The sequence below is a fragment of the Protopterus annectens genome, chromosome 1.part1, assembly GCF_019279795.1.
Source record: "Protopterus annectens isolate FY-2018-M chromosome 1.part1, PAN1.0, whole genome shotgun sequence".
Taxonomy (NCBI): Eukaryota; Metazoa; Chordata; order Ceratodontiformes; family Protopteridae; genus Protopterus; species Protopterus annectens.
In genome coordinates this window covers 770898213-770919043 of record NC_056726.1, presented here as the reverse complement: position 1 = coordinate 770919043, position 20831 = coordinate 770898213, and the positions used below count along the sequence as shown (strand labels likewise).

The following is a 20831-nucleotide window of genomic DNA, read 5'->3' as shown; positions in this document are numbered from 1 at the left end:
TCATCCAAGGCAAATTTTGAGAGAAAAATCGCCAAGGACTCTAAAGACAATCATAAGGCCTTCTTTAGCTATGTTAGAAACCTAGGAGGAAACTCCCAGATATGCTCAGAATTAGTTCAAAATGATGTGAAAATTACTGAACCTACACACATTGCTAACATACTGGCTGACAGGTTCAGTGCAAACTTCTCCCCCTCCCCAAAAGGAGAGATATCTATTCCAGAGGATTGTAGCCCCCAAACATCTCCAACGCCCAGGTGAGAACTGCCCTCACTAAGGCAAAAACACAGCATCCATGGGACCGGATGGTGTCCCCGGCTGTGTGCTTCATGAACTCAACGAGGAATTAAACCCACAGTTAGGACAGCTGTTTAATCTTAGCCTCACCTCAGGATACGCACCCAAGGAGTGGCGACGGGACTGTGGTCCCACTTCATAAGGGCGGTGCCTCCACAGACCCTGGAAATTACCGCCCATTAGCTTGACAAGCCTTATCTGCAAAGCCATGGAGAGGATCATAATGGAACTCATAAATAAAGACATAGGGAACTTGCAGACTTTGGATCCAACCCAGTTTGGCTTTGTCAAAGGCAGATCCTGCCTCTTAAACTTGGTTGACTTTTTCGAGACAGTCACCAAGGCCATTGATGAGGGAAAGGCAGTCCATACAGCCTACCTCGACCTGGCAAAGGCCTTGACACAATACCCCACTCAGGTATCATCGAAAAACTCATCAGCTTGAATGTAAACCCATACATCACAAGATGGGTTGCAAACTGGCTAGCGACAGAACCCACAGGGTCAGAGTTGCTGGAGCCATGTCAGACTCAAAGTCTGTCACAAGTGGTGTCCCACAGGGCTCAGTCCTGGGTCCACTCTTGTTCGGCATCTACTTTTCTGAAGTACAAGCAAACACAGGAGGGTTAAGGCTGACAAAGTTTGCAGATGACTGCAAACTGGGCCATAGTCGAAAACACATCTGACACAGATATCCTCCAGAAGGGCCTCACAGAAACGGATAACTGGTGCCAGAGCCATGGCCTGAAGTTAAACGCCAAAAATGCATAGTCATACCCTTCGGGAAAAACAAGGTTACCCCTAGCTACCATATAGGTGACAATCCACTGAGCACAGAAAAAGTCATCAGGGATCTGGGGACCCAAGTTGACAGTAGTCTTTCGTTTGACACTCATGTTGCTAAAGTAGTTAGGAAAACCTTCTATATCGCCCACCTGATCATGAAGGGATTCACATCTAGATCAAGGGAGGTCATCGTCCCCTGTACTCATCACTCATTAGACCTATGATTGAGTACAATGCCCGTTCGGAATGTATCTGACCAGACACCTGATGCAGCTTGAAAGGCCCCAAAAGTTCCTCACCAAAAGGATAAAGGGTCTCAAAATATGTCTTATGCTGCCCGACTGAAAGAACTCCAGCTTTATTCAGTCTCATACCGCTTGCTCAGAGGTGACCTGTGCCTGACATATAAGGCCATGTCAAACCCAGATTTGATGAATATGCTTCACCTCAAAAATCTAGATCCCTCAGAACCACAAGGGCGGAGACTTAAACCTTGACACGGTTATAAATAGAACGTGCTGGAGGGACAGATTCATCACCCAGAGACTCCCTATGCTGTGGAACAAAATCCCGGTACATGTGAGGCAGAGCACCTCGCTGGCCTTGTTCAAGAGGAATCTTGACCAATGGATGGGAGATCGCAGATATACCCCAGGGATTACTTCAGTGTCACTGCTTGACAGAGGCACAGAAAAATGATAGGCATAGTTTTTATTCAAACTAAAGGGGTGGCGAAAGCCACATAACTATGGGCTAGGCTTATAAATGCCCTTGGGCAGATAGCCTAGTATGAACCTATGAACCTATGAACCTATAACAATATATGTTTGAATGATCAATGCTGCAGTAACCTTACTTATATGGATTATATCCTGCATAGAGTATAACAGCCAGCCACCTTCCATGTGCCGAGTCAGTCAGCTTGAGCTGATCTGACTAAAAAGACAGATTTGGTAGCCAAGCCTTTTCATTCAGTCAGAGCTTTCATGCCAACAGACAGAGGGAGGATGAGTCCTGAAACGAAAATGCTAGGAATAATAAAAAATAAATGTCCACACCCTGGCACAAACAACACATCAAAAAAACAAGGGGAGTGGAGGAGAGAGTTGCTACTGCATCAGTGATCATTCAAACATCTACTGTTATGGTAAGTTAACATACACAACTCTAATATGCACATCATACTGATCACTACTGCTATAGCCTTAGCAATATGGGTTGATTACCCTAACCTAGTACATGTGGGAGGTAGAAGAAGAGTCCAGGAGCCCCTGGAGAGCGGTCCTAGCAAAGCCTAATATAGACCTACACATGGCATCAGGCTAATAGTGCTTTGTAAAAGTATGTACAGAGGACCAAGTTGCAACTTCTAGAATACTTCTAGAATTCAACCCTTTATAAAAAAGCCAAAGATGAAGCCAAGAACCTGGAAGAGTGGACCTTGACTCTGCCTGGAATAGTTTTGTTGTGGTGAGTATAAATGAAAGTTATGTACCTTCCATAATGATCAATCCATGCTGTCATTTATCATCTGGTTCAATCTATGGGTTATCAGCTCCATGTTGGCTCAGAGACCGGTCATTTCCAAAAGACTTCAGCCTCCTCGATCCATAACATCCTAGCTCTGACAGAATCACCTCAGATTGAGTTTGCACCTCTTGAAACTGCTTCCACTGCTAATTCTAAGAACATGACACCAAGGAGGAGAAGCAGTTTCCACAACTCAGTCATCCAAAGGATTAAGAGAAACACAATATAGGAGAGGACAGGTGGAAGAGAGGGTTGAACCAGATGGAGAGAGAACACGGATCTATCATTATACATACATAACTTTCATATCAGATGTTGTCTTTCTGTCCAGGTTCAACCCGTGGGAGTCCACAGCCATGTTGCACCCTAGGAAGGTCCTACAACAGCACATTCTGCAATACAGTGGAACAAAAAGAGGCTCTAGACCTCAAATGAATTTCCAGCTTATAGTGGGCCACAAAGATATGTGGACCCACCCAAGCAGAAGCAGCTCAAATGTCATCCATAGCAGCTCTCGAGAAAAAAGCCATAGAAGTAGCCATAGCGCTAGTAGAATGACCCTTCAGTTTGCAAGGCAAAGCCTTCCCTTTCAAACTGTATCCAAATGAAATGCAATCATGCAGCCATGTAGATAAAGTAGACTTAGACAATGACTTTCCCAACCAGGCCATTGAAAAGGAAACAAACAATTGATTAGACTTCCTGAAGTACTTGGTTTTATCCAAATAAAATGCCTACGAACATCAAAGACAATGGACCAAATATCCTCCTTTGCTTGAAAATTTTGGGAAAAACACTAGTTCATAGGTAGGTACTAGGATATCTGCCTGAAGGCATTTATAAGCCTAACCAGAATGTGTTGGCTTTCGCCACCCCCTTCGATTAGTTCCCTGTGCCTCTGTCCGGCAGAGCCACTGAAGTGATCCCCGGGGTAAACTTTCTGTTTCCCATCCACTCGTCAAGGTTTCTCCTGAAGAGTGCTAGTGAAGAGTTCTGCCTAATGTAGATTGGAATCTTGTTCCAAAGCATGGAAAGTCTCTGGGACAGGAATCTGTCCTGCCAGCACGTCCTATTTATTGTTGTGGTGAGGTTTAGATCCCTAGAGCGTGTGGCTCAAGTAAGCTTTTCTTTAGGTGGAGCATGTCCATCAATTCCGGGTTGGACATGGCCTTCTATGTCAGGCAGAGATCACCTCTGAGCAGGCGGTATGTATGCAACCGAGTCCAGCTGGAGTTTCTTCAGTCGAGCTGCATATGGCATCTGTTTGAGGTCAGTGATCCTCTTGGTGAGGTACTTCTGTGGTCTTTCCAGCTGTTGCAGGTGTCTTGTAAGGTACATCCCAAATGGGGCATTGTACTCTATGATGGGTCTGATGAATGATGAATAGAGGGGCACAATGACCTCTTTTGATCTGGTGGGCCACACAGAAGGATTTTCTAACCACTTTGGCAATGTGATTATCAAAGGAGAGATTACTATCTACGTGGGTCCCCAGATCCCTTACTACGTTTTCCGTATTTAGGGGACTACCACCTATGTGGTAGTTTGTGGGTACTTTGTTATTTCCAAAGGGAATAACTATGCACTTTTTGGCATTTAGCTTGAGGCCATGATTTTGACACCTGGTATCCATCTCAGTGAGACCCTTTTGGAGGATGTCTGTGTCAGCCGGTGAGTCAATTATAGTCCCTAGTTTGCAGATGTCTGCAAACGTGGTCAGCCATAGTCCTCCTGTGCTGGTCTGTACCTCTGAAAAGTCTATGCCAAACAGGAGGGGTGCTAGGACTGAGCCCTAGGGAATGCCACTTGTAACTAGTAAGTGAAATGTCTGATTTAAGTTGTTCTGTACTGTTACCTTTGGCACAAAAAAAAAAAAAAAAAACAGGATCCATTCTGAGAGATATCCTGTCCACATAAAAGACTAGATATGGAGGTACTAAGGATAAAGCCTGCAGCCCTGACACATGCCTGGCTGAAGTAACAGCCATGAGTGAGTCAGTCTTCCAAGACAACAACTTCAGAGCAACCACTGATGACAGCTCAAAAGGAGATCCAGAAAGCATGTGAAGCATAAAAGTCAAATCCAAGGAGGGACAGAGTCCTGGACAGGAGGCTGCAATAAAAAGGTTCCCTTGAGAAAACCCTTTGAAACCTTGGGCATGTTATATCTGCCAATCTGAAAGAAATAGCTCCCAGTTGTACTTTAATTGTGCAATAACTAGATCCTGAATGAAATAAATCAGCAAGAAAATCAAAGGAAGCCTCTAAAGGTGCTGAGAAGGGTTGCAAGCATTTAGAAGAGGCCCAAAAGGCAAATAATCTCCATTTACTAGTGTAGATTTTGGGAGTAGATAACTTCTGAGGAAAGGACAACATATGGACCCACTCTTTCTGAAATCATGGGATCTGGCCATCAGAGGAATTGGAGACACCATGCAGTTAATCTGAGTGTCTGAAGGAGGGTTTAAGTCTGCTGGATGAGAAATCAGATCTGAAACGGAATTCAGGACCCAAGAAGGTACATCATAAGAGGCCACAGAAAGGGGAATCACACCTGGCCGGGCCAAAAAGGAGCAATAAGGATCACAGTCACTCTGCAATAGGCAGCTTTCTTGAGAACATTTATCATCCAAAGAGTCAGAGGATATGCATACAGGAGACGTGGGACCAATCATACAGAAGAGGGTCCCTGGGTGACTGTCCCTGTGGAGGGACTAAGGTGTAATAACTTCTGCAATTGGTGTTAGATGGGGAAGCAAACAGATTGCAACACAGAGTGTCCCAGCGTCAAAAAATCCGAGCAGCAACTCTTAGATTTATAGCCCACTCTTGAGGAATAAAAAATGTTCCTGTTCAGACTGGTACACTAAAATGTTAGACCTCCCTTGGAAATGCATTGCTACCAGAAACCAATGGGACTAAATCACCCATTGCCAAACCCTCTTGGCCTACAAACAAACAGTACAGGATCAGGTTTTTCCCTGATTGTTCAATTACCAAACAACAGACATATTGTACATCTGCACTGAGATCAAACCCTTGGGGAGAAAGTCTTGAAAGGCCTGCACTGCAGGAAGACTGCCCTCATCTCCAAGACACTGATATGAAAATTGGACTAAATTGTAGACCAGGTCCCTTGGAAGGTCTTCCCTTCAAAATGCTCCACATCCCCCTGGGACTGTCTTCCCTTCAAAATGACCCACACCCACCTGAGAAAGGAGGTGAAAGTCATGACCACACCTTGCAGGGTAGGAACAAAAGATCTCCCAGCAGACATCATGGGAGACTACAACCACCAATGGATTTGATTTCAACAGACTTCTGTCAATATTATGGGAAACTCCATAGGATGAGTGATGTATGGCCATTCCTTTGCAGATGTCCATTGCAAATGTCCTCATGTGGAACCTTGCCAGGGGAACTAAGCAGATTGCTGCTGCCAGGTGAGCTAAGAATTTGAGAACCAGAGAAACCAAGATTTTCTGTAAGACTGTAAAGCAGCTGGCATGAAGTTCAGAGCCAGGAGTTTTGTAATCGAGGGAAAGAGTTCAACTAGCAGCCTATGAACTCCAACATCTGGGCTTGTTTAAGACCAAAATTGATAGTTTATGTTAATTCCTAAGGAACAGCACAATGGAGTAAAGGGTCCCTAGCCTTGACTAGTGGTGGTGAGAAGCCAATCATCCAGCTAAGAGAATATCTGGAAACCTTGCAGTCTGAGTCAGGCTGCCATGACTGTCAATGCACTTTGTGAGCACCAGGGAGAGGGCAGTGGTGAGACCAATGGGCAGCTCTCTGAACAGATGATGATGATGACTGGCTCCCAGATGGAAGTAGAAAAATCTCCTGGAGCGCCTTGCTGTCTTTATATGATGATAGGTGTCCTTGAGGTTGATTGAGCACATCCAGTCATACTTCCTCAACAGAAGAAGAACGGACTTTGGAACTTGTCTGTTACACAAAGTGATTTAATTTACTTGAATCAAATACTGGTCTGAGTACCTTTTTATTTTTTAAGAATAAAAAGAACCTGGAATAGACTGTGCTGGGCTGGTGGGATCTCATGGATGACTCAATTTTGTAACTGTTTCTGGATTTCAAAAGCTACATACTTCTCTGATGGGCTGGCATGTCCGGATGGTGTTTGGTGTTTTCTTTTGGGAAAATAAAAACGGAATTGTATAGCCTCTGGATACAACTCAACATCCATGTGTCTGAGGTGATGGCCTCCCCAGCTTCCAGGTATAGAGCCAAATGACCCTTGACTGCCTCCAGGCACAGTCAGTCAGGCAACCCATCAGAGGCACTGGAAGGGACAGCTCTGTGTAAGCCCTGGTTCTGCAGACCACCCCTGCCGCCAGGTGGAACCCATTCTGATTACCTCTCCTCCCCTTGGAGGGAACATTTTGCAGGGCCATCTTGAAAAGGCTGCTATACTTTCTTGAAGATACATTTTGCCCACTTCTGGTTCCTACTGAAGGTCCACTGGGAGGTAGCAAAATGTACTCTGATGGCTGACTGTGTCTTTCTGTCCTGCTTACTCTTGGTCAAATTGCCTTTAACCTTAGGCCAAAACAGTGAAGAACCATTGTTGGGGGTGTTAATAAAAGATGCCTTGAAGCAGATTGTGAAATTGCACAATCTCATCCAAACATGGCAATGCCAGTACCAGCAGCCTGGGATGTGCCTCTGGCTGCAATGAGAAGCAGACACACAGACATATTAGCAACAGACTGCAAGGTGGACAACTGAGATTCCAAAGCCTTTTCAAGACTCTGGAGTCTGTTGTGCCTTAGCCACTCTTGACACTTCATACATAATGTTCTGCTGAAGTCTTGTCAAGTGAGCCAGGTAATTTAACAGTCTCAGTGGAAATGTGGCTTATGTGTAGCTGCATTTCCCTAACTGGTCCAATATGCCAGACACACTACTGGCTGAGTGGTGAACTGATGAACTCTCTTCAAGATGTCCTTTTTGGTGGCTGCCACCACCACAATAGCATCAAAGGTGAGACCTTTACTCCAATGTTGATGATCCTTGGGAGGGGCCAAGATCTTATCAAGCATTTTGGGAACGGATTCCACCTTATTGGGCTCCGTACAGGCCCTTGGAGACAAATCAGTAAGTGCATCCTGCAGGGGAACTATCCCAGGACACGGATAGGCTCAAGCTAAAAGCCTCCAAAAACACTAAGCCCTCCAGAGATGGGGCTTCAGCTGTTCAAACCCCACCCTGGTGATGCCAGCTCCATAGGGATGCCAAAAGAGGCATCATCGCAGGGAGATTTTAGGGACCCCTCATAATCCTCAAATTCTATATCCATGGTGAGAAATTCCTCTGGGGAATTCAGGTGCTTCCTGAAACCATCTCTTGTCATGACCTTCCTGCCCTAGGGAATCTGGGGAGAAGTGGAAAAGGCAGGGGGGGGTCCTAGGTGCAGGGCAGTCCGGAGACCAATTGGAGTGGGTTGGGATGCTGGTTGGTACTGACCACTCCATCTGCAAGAGGGAAAACATCATCACTACAACGCCAAACGTGGAGGTCGAACCTGGCCACCTCAACCCTGGAATTTGATGACTTCAAGGACACTGTTAGACTCTGGAGCTACACCAACCTGTCCTGATGCTGAAATCAGAGCAGAACTACTGACAGCTAAAGTGCTGAGCATAAGGTATGACTCTGGAACTCGAAGCGTCAAACCAAGCCCAGAAACAGTGGCCCCGAAGGGTCAACTCAGAGGTCCGCTTGGCTCTGAAACAGACAAAATTGACAAAGCCAAGGCAGGGGCGGGAGCCAAAACTGGCCAAGCTGTCAGATATGACCACAAAGTGCAACCAGCACTTAGAAACCTGCAGCTGTTGGACCCAAGGAAGGAAACGGGTTCATTAGAGCTGAAGTCTTGGTCAAGGACCTAAAGGTGAAGGGATCAGGTCTTAATGCATCTGGGCTTGTAGGAAAGACCCCACAAGCTGCTACAAATTTGTAGGTCTCAAATTCTCGACCAATTGGACTGACCAGGATGTAGAAGCCATCAAAGGAGGCTTGGAGGCCCACCTACTACTAGAAGGCTCTGCGGACCAGTCCCAAACTGGACAGTATTTGATCTGGGGCATACACTGTGAAGAATGCAGAAAAGACTCTCAGGCAGAAGGGCAGAAAGGTAAATGAACCTGTCCGAGGGAGATCCTCTTGTCAAAAAAGGGCTAGGGACCGTGAGCCTCAAGGAAGGAGCCTTCCCCACAGTCAGTGCCATGGGCGAATGTTTCCAAGTTGCCAGATGAAGGATGATGCCAAGACAGCCAAAGATCTTTGGATCCAGCCCTCTCCTTTTTGACCATGATCACTCTTACTGGGACTGTTAGCTGAAGTGAAGAAGGAGGAAGTATCCTCAGCAGTTAGCTGAAGAAGGAGGAAGTATCCTCAGCAGGCAAAAGACCCTTAAGGATCGGCTTGGCCCTCCTTTTCACTGACAGCCTTGGATTTGAAGCTGTCACACTTCTTAAATCCCTTATCCATCAATAAATAATGCAGTACACAATAAACTGGAAGAAACACACTACCTAACTATAAGCACAGGAATAACTACACCTACTCAAAAGTTAAATCACTTCACACAAGGCAGTAAAAGCCCATTAAGAAAAAAATCCTATTCTGAATGCTAAAACCTATGCTATCTAATTTAATCTACTTGAAACCCTACAAGAACACACTAAATATTATCAAAGAAACTAGTGTACAGGAAAAAAGGGGAGAAATTATGCAGGAATAGACACAAAGGATACACCCCAGTGAAACATGACATCAAGCTGCTATCCTCGAAGGTGGCAAATGAGACCTGAGGTGATTATAGGCAGAGGAAGCGGAGCTCAGGGGCTGAAGTCTTTTAGAAATGGCCAGTCTCAGACCCAAGTAAGATCTGATAAGCTAAACCTGGAGAGAAAAACAACACTGGATCAAACGCTAATAGCCTTAGAGAAACATTTGGAAATCATCTGTTTTAATGGGTCTGCTTCAGATAGTCAAAACCCCATATAACTGAAGACCACATTGCCGGGACAATATTGAAAACCCATTTCAGTGAGCCACTGCAGCAATGAAGATCTTCTCGGAGTAAGCAACCATTCATCTAAAATATAAAAAAAACCTAAACCATACCATCCCTAGACCACCCAACCCTCCGAGATCGCAGGACAAAGTTCACCTTGCTGGACAAGAGGTTACTTACCCAGAGATGATCTTCATTGCTGTGGTGGTTCGCTGAAATTGGTTTGCAATATTGTTGTCTCGACAATGTGGTCTTTGATTATATTGGGGTTTCAACGATCTGAATGGGACCCATTTTAACACTTTGTCCCTTCTTTTTATCTTCACAAGAAATGAACAAATGACCTATGGATCGGAAAGATTTAGTTTTGGCAAGCTAGTACCCGATTTGTCTGTGGACATCCAAGGTATGAAGATCAATTCTCTCTCATTTTTAGGTAGAGGAAAGAAAACAGAGAGCTGGATAGTTTGGCTTTAAGTAAACTCGAATACCACTTTAGGCATAAAAGAGAGATTAGTTCTTAAAGAAACCTATTATTGAGCACAATGCCCCTTTGGTATGCACCTAAACAGGCATATCCAACAACTGGAATGTCCAGTCCACAGAGGTTCTTCACTAAAAGAATATAGGCTGTACGTAACATGCCCTATGAAGACCGTCTCAGAGCCTCCTACAGGTTGAGGGTAGATCTATCCCTGGCATACAAGGCACTGTCACACTCCACTCCACTCTGATGGAGCTCCTGCATATCCACAAAATAAACAGTACCAGAATTACCTGTTCTGAATACTTAAAAAAAAACCTTGCCCGTGATATGAATAACAGGCTCCCAATCCATGTGAAGCAGAATTCCTCCCTAACCCAATTCAAGTGTAACTTAGACAACTGGATGGGGAACAGGCTATCAATCCCTATTTTGGCACCTATGTTTGTAATGGACACAGGCAGTCTGTAAATGGCGTATCTCCCAAGACCCTATTTGTAAATATTTCACTTCCCAAGCCCCTGCTTACACTTATCAAGGGTAACAGAACTTGTCAGTGAGATGGGATGCATGGCTAGGTTTAAAAAGGCCCTTGTGGTCATTAGCCTAGTAAACACTCATGAAGCTATAAAACGAGATAGGGCTGACTCACCATAAAACTTGCAACTCAGACACCCTTCTTGTAGAGGGCAGAGTAATCAGTAAAACTGTTTTTCATGTTAAGAACCTCAAGTCAGACAGGTTAGCTGGTTCAAACGGAGAAAGTGTTAGCCGCTGTAAAACAAACTTAAGATCCCAAGGAGGGACCACCACTTTTCTTGGAGGCCTCTCATGCAAAACCCTTTTCAAAAACATTTTGACATGAGACTGCACTGAAAGAGAAGGTTCCATGGGCAGTGTGAAGGCTGCCCAGCCCAGCTAGCTAGAATTTTGCAAATAATTCTATGTCATTTGTGAATATTAATATTATCCATAGGCTTGTATTATAAATGTAAGAGAAATATATGTTACGTGTGTATTAAACTGCTGATCCAGAAGTGTACGTTAAACTGCATGTTATGTGCTGAGCTTCAAGAATGTAACCACAGTATACCCTATTGGAAAAAAACAGAGTTTACTTGGAAAGTCTAAGAAAATAAGTGAATTGTTTATGATGGTGTTTATCTCAGGTAAGAGAGAGAATGTCTGCAGCTAGAAATTCTTTCTGTTGTCTGGAAACAGAAATAATTACAGGTTTCAAAGGTAAAAAAGTGTGCAACGGTTTTACGACTTCCAGTTCCAGGCAAACCTCTGAAAAATAAGTATTTTTGACAGAGAGGTGACAAAGAATGATGTAATCTGAGATAACCCAGCCGAAATGTTTGATAGTAATTTAAGAACTTTCTCAGAGAGAGTGTCTGTGCATTTTGTATTGTCTTTGGACCTAGAAACATTCACCCAGCACTTCTGCCTGCATGTTGCTCTGTAAGGCTTAGATTACAGTGATTTCTCTTAGAGATAGCAACTCAGTAAGATTAGTTTAGATGTTTTCTGTATTTATGTGAGCCTTTCCTGCAATGTTGTTTTAAAATATTTCCTGTGATTCTGAACTCTGTTGTCACTGTATTGAGTTGAGTATTGTCTTGTTCTTTTTTTATTAAATATATTTAAACCCTTTAATTGTGGCTGGTTTGTTTAGAGATATTTAAGCTCTTAAAGTACTTGCATATGTACTTGGTGACACTGTATAGACAACTCTTAAAATAGCCTTAAAAGTCTTGGACGCACTTACCATTTGGATAATAGTAACATTACACAGTAGAATTGGTCACCCTTTGGGAAGTGCCTTATAGTAGCTGATGACTGGTTGGTGGCAGCTGGTACTACCTTGTAGTCTGGTCAGAAAGGGGCATAGCTAGTGAACCTGTGCCAGTCTTCCCCAGGAGTGTTTGTATATAGATCAAATCTCAAAGTGTGTGTGTGTGTGTGTGTGTGTGTGTGTGTGTGTGTGTGTGTGTGTGTGTGTGTGTGTGTGTGTGTGTGTGTGTGTGTCAGCTACTTGGGCAGGGCATGAAGCACTGGTTGAACAGAGAAGGTGCTGGAGGTTTTGGCTTGACCCTATAGCTGTGCCAGTGGGGAGTCTTACTGGGGATCTGGATAAAGAGAAGGAAACCAGCCTCAAACTGACTGTGATCTCTGGGTACTTTATTGTGTGTGTACTTGTCATCCTCCCAATGTGCATGTCCGTCACTGGTGCTAGTGGTGAGGATGGAGGCTCCTTGATTACTGAGCCAGTGCAGAATTGTCACAGGCAGACATGCTGAAATAGCTGATAAATAAACCCTGATGGAGGAGTAAAAAAGGCCACAGAAGAGTAACTTACACAAATATTTGAAAACCAGAGAACAATTAGCACTGAACAGTTACTGGTTATGTTGTCAGCACTAACTAGAAAACCTTTTCCATTTACTAATTTATGATTTTCTAGTAGCAGGCTTTCTTACCTCTATTAGTACCTGCTGCACATCCTCAGTAAATTTGTGCCTAAAGGGAATTAAGACCCTATCATCCAGGCAACCAAATTAAGTTCATTAGAGTTGGGGTGTATCAAATACCCTGCTCTTGTGTGAGTGGATCCAGTCTGTAAGGACCGACACCTGAGCAACACAATTTTGTTGAAGGTGTCAAAAAAGTGAGATATATTCCTGACACTTTGAAAAAGACTCTGCAAAGAAATGCAAGTAATCTAATCATGAAAAATGTGGACGCCCTGTAGCTTGCAATGTGCTATAACTGGAGCTAGACATTTTGAACTATCCAATACACCAACAGTGTTCTCAAAGGGTAAGGCACAGAACTGATAGTGTGATCTAGACACACAAAACCTTAAGATACTGCTGAAGCCTGGATGAATAGGGTTGTGATGATAAGCATCTTTTAAATCTAATGTTACCAGGAACTTGAATGAGGAAGAAGAGGTAATAGGTTGTAAAGTGATATAATTTTGAATTTGGACACTATCAGAGACAGGTATAGGATAGAAAGATCCAGAACTGGTCTCCAAGCATTTTCTTTTTCTTTCTTTCTTTAGCACTAAAATACATTCTTGAATATAAACCCTTCCCCAACTAGAAAGGAAGAAATGGTTGCATCATATCCTGGGATGTGGAAATAAGAGAATTTGGTCTGATGGATGAGGAATTACCCCCTGGAAAGAATGAATTTCCACCCACTGCCCTTGGTTATCTTGATGAGTGATTTTCAGAAATCATTTGTATGAAATTATTTGTTGCTAAAGAGAAAAGCATAGATTCAGACTTTCTGTGAGAAACACAAGGCTGCCAGGTGACAGGGGCACAAAGTCCCTTAAATAGTCATTATGACTTAATAGACCGTCCTTCATTTTCGGTGGTTGTAGAATTCTTTTTGGAAACCCTTGCCATTTCTTCTTAAAAGTCTGTTTACCTGTAATTTTTAAGACTGTTTATATTTTGGATGAGTGTTAGAGAATCCCTTAGAAATTTTGGAAAAGGGCTGAAAATTATATGGATTCCCTACATCAACTTACCCCTTTCATTACAAGTTTTGATCATCTCTGCAGCAGAGGGGCCATAAAACCAATTCCATATTAAAGAAGAATTTAATATCTCATATTTATCATCTGAGAGGTTCTGAAAACACAGCCAGGCAAACCGCCTCAAAACAGTACCAGTGGCAATAGCCCTGGAAGAAATATCAACCAAGTCATACATGCACACCATAAACAATGAGTAGAGACTTGTACAAAAGTATTAACTAAATTATTTAAAGCACATTTTCCTCACAAGAAGCAGCAGGCAAAACGTTCTTCAAACTTTCTCAATTAGTCAGAACAAACTAACATTTGAGGACTGACCATTCAAAATCCCTTTTTCCCATACATTTTAATAATCTTCCCAAACTTATTAGGAAGAGTACGGTTGGAATTAACTAAATGTTTAGCAGCAGTAGGATTAACTAATGCTATAGCTCCTGGGTAAAGTTTGGGAAGAGTGTATAAAAACTTGAAAGACTGAGAAACTTTATACAACCTATCTGCCCCTGTTTAGGGGCTTCTGGCTGACTATCAGAAAAACTGCAGACACACAGACAGACACACACCTTCCATAGCTGACAGAACTGGAAGAACAGGTGATGGTTCTGGAAATTCCTTCTTTATCAGGCCACAGTATTTTCTCTGGGACTGAGAAACCTCAGTGCTCTCCCACTAAAAACACTGGCACATTCTGGAAATAGTCTCAGAGAAAGAGATATTGCCACAGGGAGATTCAGAAACTGAGCTCTCCTCTGAGTCTGAATCAGAAGTGTTATGAGAAAACCCTGTGTCTGTCCCTTCATCTTCTTGTCCATAGTTAGAAACCTGAAGCTCTCTAGGAAAATGGGTGTCACTTTTTTCCTTTACCAGAACATAATTTACAAGGATCAATATCCTGAATTAAACCCCTGAGACAGACCCAGTAAACTTCTCAAGTCTAAGGTAATTTGAGGAAGTGGAGATACATGTTTAGTTTTCTGTTTATTTTTGTCAGGAAAAATGGGGTCAACAGTGTTATTCATGGAAGCCACTTCCCAGGGATGTGCACAACATTCTGAAAAAAAACAGGGAAATCTTCCATGTTCCCTCTCCTATGACTGACAAGAGTGGCTGTCCCTTGCCCACTAAGGGACCCCAATAGTTGCACAGGATGTGGCTAACCCTTGGTCCATAGTGGCTGTTAGTGCTACACAACAGGGATCCAGGGTAATACATGAGTGGTCTGAGGTACAACTAATGGCCATAAGAGAGTCACGCACCTACAGCTGAGGGTAAATTTCTAGCCTGCTCTGGTGGCAAGAGCAGCTTGCTTAACCTTTTCTTTTTGTGAATGGAAGAACAACTATGGGACTGACAGTTTGTTTCATAGTCAAGCTGATAATGGTGCCTCTTTCCTGGGGAAAGAAGCAGAAAAGTCAGTAAAACTTAGAGAGTATTTAAGTTACTTTTTCACGTAAAATGCAGTAAAAAAGCACTTTAATTTATTTTATGGGGCCAAGTGTTTTATCACAATTTTTCTACACACACACAATGGTTTTCAATTACTTTAAACAATTTTTAAACAGACAGGAAAAAAGAGCTCTCTCTTTTAAAAGTGCAATACAGTCTTGTGACAGTTCATTAAAACACACTCACAGCTTTAAAATATCTTGCCTAAACATGAAAGTGTTATAAAATAACCATTTTTTTATTTAAAGGTTTCCCCCAAAGGGAACTTGCCTGCCCAGAAAAGGAAGAGCACAAGCTAGCTGTTAATCATTGAAAGCTTCTTAGGAGAGTACTCTTTAGTAGTAGGAAAGCTCTGAAGGACTTTGAGCCCAAATTTGTCTTTTTAGTAAAACTTAAAAAAGTCTTTAAAAGTTACTTTTTCACACCATTTGGACATGTGGAAAGCTGCTCCTGAAGCTTTGGAAAATGTTTGGCTGTTATATCCTATGCAGGAATACAGCAGTGATCAATATTGTGAAGATATGTGAAGGCTGCCAACCTAGCTAGATAGAATTTTGTAGATAATTCTATGTCATTGTAAATCTAATCCACAGGCTTGTCCTCTTAAAATGTAAGAAAACTGTGTTAAATGTTGAACTTCAAATTGTAACCACAGTGCACTCTGCTGGAAGAAAGCTGATAAGTCAATCATTGTATGACTGATCTCAAGGCTTGGAGACAATGTCTGGACTGAGGAATTCCTTCTATTGTTTTGAGACCAGAGTTAATTGCTAGATTTTACATATATAATGTCTTTTATTGCTGTAGTTTCCTGGCCAGGTGCAAAATCAAAGAAATGTTAAAACTCTAGTTTCTGTTAACCTGGGAACCAGAGAAGAATGATGTAATCTAAAATGAGTCAGCAGTGATGTATTATTTTAAGACTTTCTCAGAGAGAGAGAGAGAGAGAGAGAGAGAGAGGATCAGAGCATTTGGTATTTGTCTTTAGAACTGACCACTCACCAACACTTGTTTTACTCTGTCTGTATGTAAGTAGGATCTTAGACTTTAGTAGTTCTCTTAAGATAAAAAACAGTAAGTCTAGACTAGCTGTTTTCTATATTTATGTCAGACTATTCTACAGTATTATTTTTAAGCATTTTCCTGTGATTTCTGAACTCTTGACCAGCACGGTGTTGAATTAAGATTTGTCTTGTGTTTTTATTATTTACTATTAAATATTTTTAAACCTTTCAACAGTCGCTGTTTTGTGTAGAGATAATTTAAGCTCTAGAGTACATTGCATGTATATAGTGATACTATACAAAGCCACTCCAAATAAGCCTTGCTGTTTGTCGCACTTACTAATTAGATAATAATACTGCACAGTAATAATTGGACACCCTTTGGTAAGGGCGTTTTTAATAGCTGATTTTAGTGGTTGGTGGCAGCTGGTACTACCTTATAGACTGGCAGGAAGGGGCATAGCTGGAGAACCTGTGCCAGCCTTCCCCAGGAGTGTCTGTGAGTTTATCTATAACTCATATCTTACAGAGAGAGTGTGTGTGTGAGTGTGCGTGTGTGTGTGTGTGAGTGTGCGTGTGCGTGTGCGTGTGTGTGTGTGTGTGTGTGTGTGTGTGTGTGTGTGCGTGTGTGCGTGTGTGTGTGTGTCAGCTACTTAGGCAGGGACACGAATCACTGGTTGGACAGAGAGGGTGCTACAGGTTTTAGCTTGACCACTAGGCTGAGACCTGTATCCTATAGCTGTGCCAGTGGGGAGCCTTATTGGGGACCTGGAGAGAAAGGGAGAAACCAGCCCCAGACTGACTCTGATCTCTGTGTGCTCTTAAGGGAAATTGTACTTTACTGTGTGTGTATTTGTTATCCTTCCCAATGTGGATGCCCCTCACTGGTGTTAGTGGTGAGGACTGAGGCTCCTTGATTACTGGGCCAGTGCACAGGCATCACAAATATGATGGAGAGCTTTCCTTACTCTTTTTGATAAGTACTGTGGGATCTTTTACATCCACCTTAGCTTCCACCAACTCAGGCATATGGGACCTAGGTTTGGAATCTTTTCCAAATGATGGCACACTCAGGACTGCAACAACTGTTTTATGCCAATGCATTCAGTACTGGAAAATTAATCCAACTACCTAGTGTGGGAATAGAACTCATAGCTTTCTGCACCAAATGTGAATGTGCAACCTGTTGAGGTACTGAGACTGCAAAAATGGAAATAAGCCCACTATTTAGCCTTGCTGAAGTTCTCTACTGATTCTCAGTTAAATATGGTATTTCACACCTACATATGTGAGATATTACAAACGGATGAAAATGAAACAATTATAAATAATTACAATTATATTGTTGACAGTTTCCAGCACCCATATATTTGTTTCTGTATGGATAAAAAATTCTGGCAAGTTTTTGATCAAGTAAAATGAAGGGTAAAATCTTATCTCACTCTTTACAGCTCCTTTTTTTCCTGTCTTGCAGTTGTTAATGTTTCAATACTAACATTTTTTTTCAAACCACCAGAGTTAAAAGTTTACAGAGATTAACCAATAAGCTTTAAGCTAGCTTCAGAAATGTGTTGTGTGTTGCCAAGATTATTTCACTATGCTTCTTGCATTACCATAAATTCTGCTATCATGACATCCCTACAGATAAAGGGATTTCAGAAGTAGGTTACAAATGCCATTCAGGCAGGAAAGAATTTATGGCTAATATCTGCATTCCGAAACAGTGGAAAAACATTAACCTTTGTTTTATTGAATTAAATGCCACAGAAATGCTGATGTATTCTTTGGAGACTACAATGCTCTTATAAAGAAGAATAGCTGTCATTTGCTAGACACAAAGAACAATTACTTGACAGGATGCTTCCTGACAAAACCAGATTGGTATTCTCATCATGGAAAAAGAACTGTGAAAAAAGAACGAAAAGAAAAACGTAGAACAGACCTCAGAGAGTTGAATAATTTAAAGCCGCATTTGCTGGAATCTGAATTTTTCTTTAGGGAGGTAGCGTTAAATACCCTTAATTTGTTCTAATTATTTCAAATCTGCAAGTTAATTATGGTTGATCATTAAATAACAAAAAGGACTGTCGTCTCCACAGAATTTTACCTCCTACTCTTCACATTGCTTAAGCTGGATGTTAGTATGCATAAATTAACTTTCTAAATAATCACATGGTATCAGTAAATGGCTGAATAAAATGGGCTCTTATACTCAGAATAAACATTAATGGACTTTAGAAAGCTACAGGGACCCATGTAACTCACACTGTAAGTATTTTTAATGAAATTTATTTAGAAATTTTAATGATTTTCAAAATAACTTAGCACCATGATGTGTAAGTCTACACTTAGAGAAAAAAAATTCTACTTGCTTCCCAGAGAAATGGGCAAAGCAGATGGTAATCACAGCTTCCATCAACTTCGTCTTCAGATGCAAAAACAGAATGTTTCTCAGTCTGCAACTTTCTTATATCCCTCCAGGATATGGATACTTTTCAGAGCTCAAATGATTTCATTTATCAGCTGGATGCCTATGGCTAACCACACTGGATCAAATGTGCCAGAAAAGGTAGGGGAAATTAGTTACCTAAACAGTTTATCATGAGGTTTTCTTACCAAAAATCTAGCTGAAATCACGACTTTTATAGCAACTTAGATGCATAATTCTGCTTATTGGAACCAAACTGAAGTTTGGGCACGTATTAGAAAAAGTGACCCCTAAGCAAATGTCTTGAAAAAAAGAAACCACATTTCAATATTCTGTCTTTAGAACTGAATTGATCTACTTAAAACATGAATCAGATGGCCGTATCTAAAATCAGAATCAACAAATAAAAATCTCCAAACTAGATCTACCTCTGTAATTTTAAACCACTACTAAAAAGTTAACTAAACAAAATTTGGCTCGGCTCCTGCACTACCCCAGACTGAACCAATCCCTCCCTTCTTCGACCACCAGCAGCAAACCTTGACTATGCGCAGAGTGAAGTAATTAGTAAAATCCATTTCTTAGACAGAAGACAATTTTTGTTTTGCCTAGACTATACTATCTAGTCATCTCTGTTCCAAAGAGTGTAACTCAGTGCAACTTGTGAATGCTTTATCTATTGACAGTGTTCCTTTTCAACTTGTTATATCTGTCCACATATTTGCAATATGTATGTATTGGTTCATACTGTATCAATTGCAGCTGAATTTTTACTTAGTCAATATGTCATTCTTCTGTTAGGGCTAGGTTGCTGCGACAGGGCTAGCCACCTTTTAGTGTGAACCTTGGCTCTAGATGATTGTCACTGTTAAACTGACACCCCAACCCAATACGTAAAAATGGGAAGAGAGGGTTGTGGAGGGATGGCTGGAATATGTCATTCTTCTGTATTAGGTTTTGTAATAACTTTGTTTAACTGTACCCATATTATGTCAATGTGCAGCTTTTCTTCCTGGGTCACTGCCTGCTGAAAATAGGAAATTATCCCAGCCTGACTTTACCAATAAACAAATGCAAAATGAAAAACAACAACAAAATAAATATCTGCTCTTTGCAGCTTTTAAATGTCATGGTACAGCTTATCACAGTACGGACTACATTTTTAAGAACAGTATATATTTGAGTTTACCGCTTCGGTTTAAAATATCTCCCGATTAGCACCCCACCCCATTTATAATAAATAATAAATTAAAGCTGCTCCCAGTGCTTGCATATCAGAGCTACCTTTGCTCCTCCTCATTCCGTTTTAGAAATAGGTGTGCATTTTATGTAGCTAACTTTGTGGGAATGCCTTTCACAGAAATCCTGGGTCTGTCAAGTTCCTCCTAAATCACAGAATGCAGTGATGTCACTGAAATAGGTGTGTGAGGATTCACCAGATGCACTACGCCTTGATAATGCTCTCTACAGTGGATTTAATGGTTGGGCACATCACACACAAGAGAGTATATGTGAGACCTGTGTATGGCATGCCTCCATATACTCCATTGGCCTTCTGTTCCTGAAATGTACTTGAAATTAATCTCACCTGTAAGATAACTCACTAAAAAGGATCATAACAGATGTAGTCTTACCACATCAGTTGCCTATGAGGAGACCCTTCTCAGTGTTAGTACAACTGGGATTATTCTTCCTTCCTTCCTTTTCAATTCTGCTATTTTTCTCTGAAGCTCTTGGAACTGGGTTTAATTGTATCTTTCACCTGCTTACATGGTGATACTGCACTCTGTACTTGAAAGTAGACCTCAGCTCAAGGTCTCACCAGTTCTCTCTCCAAGCACTAGGTGTGTACATTTATTGCAAATAACAAAACATATATATATATTTTTTATTCAGCTAGAAAATCAATCATGCAAATAAAATACAAACCCAGAAAGTATAACCCCATACAGAATGAATTAAATAAATCTGGTTTACAGCAACATTGCTAGAATAATGGAACAATTAATTAAGAGGCCATCAAAATAGCTAAACAAAACAGCATGAACTAAAAATGTATGTCACAGCTGATTATTCAGCAAAGGGAGAAAAACTCAAGCCTAAAGCAAATAGTAAGATAAAAATGAAGTTACAGTATGCTGTATGGCACATCTAAACAAATGCCATATCCTGTAAAGGCTAACTCAAACTCAGCAAACTTTGTATGATAAATGCAAATATTAAATCCAATACATTTTCACGACTTAGTTACAGTT

At 41.6% G+C, this 20831-nt stretch overlaps 1 protein-coding gene across 1 annotated transcript in view; it reads right to left on the bottom strand.

Moving 5' to 3' along the window:
* Positions 1–20831, bottom strand: part of KIAA1328 (KIAA1328 ortholog) — a 1446094-nt gene that overhangs the window by 492960 nt on the left and 932303 nt on the right. The window lies entirely within an intron of this gene.